The sequence below is a fragment of the Mandrillus leucophaeus genome, unplaced genomic scaffold (assembly GCF_000951045.1).
Source record: "Mandrillus leucophaeus isolate KB7577 unplaced genomic scaffold, Mleu.le_1.0 Scaffold662, whole genome shotgun sequence".
Classification (NCBI taxonomy): domain Eukaryota; kingdom Metazoa; phylum Chordata; class Mammalia; order Primates; family Cercopithecidae; genus Mandrillus; species Mandrillus leucophaeus.
The window spans coordinates 793,937-796,449 of NW_012107164.1; positions in this window are offsets into that span (position 1 = coordinate 793,937).

Sequence of the window (2,513 nt, forward strand, 5' to 3'; positions counted from 1 at the left end):
TCCACTGCACACTTGTAAGAAAATGATGGTTTTGTTGTTTCTTAAAATTTTTTATTGCAGATACTACAGCCACTTAGGTAAGAAAATGAGAGTCTAAAAGGCAAATAATATCCTAGTACTATTTTTAATATAGTTATGAACTTGCAGACCCCTTGAAGGTCTTAGTTGCCTTAGGGGTTCCTGGATCACATTTTGAGAAAAATTGCTCTATTTATAAAGTAATTTTCTTTATATTGAGCCCATATTTTCCTTCTATATACAAGGTACTCATAATCTTAAGATCCATAAAAAAATAAGTCTGATCACTGTATTAAATGATGCCCCTACTCAAATATTTTATGACAACTATCATGTTAACCACTACACATTTTCTTCAGGATAAAATTTCAAGTTATTTCAACTAATTTTCATATGACAAATTTCATTTTTTTTTCATTTTAACTACGTTATTAATGGGCTTGCTCGCATCAGCCAATGGTTCTTTTAGTGCAATATTTATAATTCAATATAATATTTTGGGATAGTCTGAATGATACAGAGAGAAAAACATTAACCTGGATTTGATACTTCAATTAATGTCCTTCACGTTTATTTATTTTTGACCTATGTTTTAATTTGCTGATGTTTAGATAAATCTCTCTTACCTTACAGTTTTGATATAAGTTGACTGTAAATTTTTTTTTAACCTATATCAGCTTGTTAGATATGGATCATGGTTTTAGCTTGTTTGGTTCTAATGCTGTTATACAAAGTATTCATAATATTTATGGCAGATACATTGCTATGTGTTTACCAAGTTATTTTACTTTCCTCCTGGCATACAGGACAACTACATAACCAAACCCTCTCATATGTTGGCAGGGCAAGAGACTAAGTTTTGGTCAGTGGCATATGGGCAAAAATACCATATGATATATTTTAATGCTGGGCAGAAACATCTGGCATAAAGATCTTCACCCTGTCCTCACTTTACTTGCAGGAAGAAAATAACCATGAAATGAGAGAATCAGAAAATGGGAGGAACATGGATCTGTGAATTCATAATTTGCAGGAAAACTTTTCAGGAGAGTCATTATTTATTGTTTTTACCTCATGGGATTGTTTGATAGTCTGTCCTTGAGAGCTTGTTTGGAGGTTCTAGCAGGGAAGTACAGCTACTCGTATACTCTTGAGGGAAGATCCGTCCTCCTCTACTGGAGATGGTTGTCTTAGACCCAGGGCACAACTTCCAGAGCAACGCACATGGAGTGGTGAGGGAGGAAGGGGACACCCCCCGTAGCCAGTCACATCAGCCAAATCAACCCTGGTGATGAATGGGTTGAAAGATGTTGCAGCCAGATGGCCCTCCCATTCTTGACAGTTTATCCTAATACATGTTCTCAGCGTTTATTAAAGTTCTTTCTCTGTGTTGACACTAATCTGTTATTCAGTCATTGTTTTGTTATAGTCATGAAATCAGAAAGAATTTTCTGTCTCAACTGTACTAACAGTTACTGTCATTTAGCACACGTTTATTTATCATAACCACAAAGATAAAAGGTAATTTTGGGTGGATACTATGATGACGTCTAGACAAATGAGGAGTAATTCTGGCACCATAGGATGAGTTGGAATCACTTCTGATTTTCTGAAAGAATTCGTTAGAATTGGTATTAGTTCTTTCTTAAATGCTTGGTAGAATTCACCACTAAAGTCATCTAGCCTAAGACTTTCTTTATGGGAAGGTTTTAAACCAAAAGTTCAATTTCTTTAGTAGATAAAGTCTTCTTTAGATTCTTTATTACCTCCAGAGATCTTTGTGTCTTGTCTTATAAGAAATTTGACCATTTCATCTAACTATCAAATTTCTAGGCCATTTTTAGTGTAAGCATGATTTCCCACTTTTTTTTACTTTTAGTGTATTAGCCTTTATATATAATAATTATTATTTATTTATTTATTTATTTATTTATTTATTTTTGTGATGGAGTCTTGCTCTGTCATCCAGGCTGGAATGCAGAGGTGCCATTTCGGCTCACTGCAACCTCGGCCTCCCGGGTTCATGCAATTTTCCTGTCTCAGACTCCTGAGTACCTGGGATTACGGGCCTGTGCCAACACCCTGGCTAACTTTTGTATTTTTAGTAGAGACAAGGTTTCACCATGTTGGCCAGGCTGGTCTCGAACTCCTGACCTCAAGCAATCTACCGGCCTCAGCCTCCCAAAGTGCTGGAATTGCAGATGTGAGCCACTGTGCCTGGATTAAAATGTGTTTCTTATTGGTAGTATTTGACTGGTTCTTGCATTTTATATCAGATCTGATAATCCTTTCCTTTTAAACAAAATGTTTACACTGTTTACATTTAATGTGATTAGTAAAATGGTTAGGCCCAACTATTTTCTGTTTATCCCATACAGTTTTTTTCCCTTTGTCCTTCTTTTTGGATTACCTGAATATCTTTCAAGACTTCACTTTATCTCCTTTTCTGGCTGTTTTTTATCATAGCCATTTCAGAGGTTGCTCTAAGGCTTATA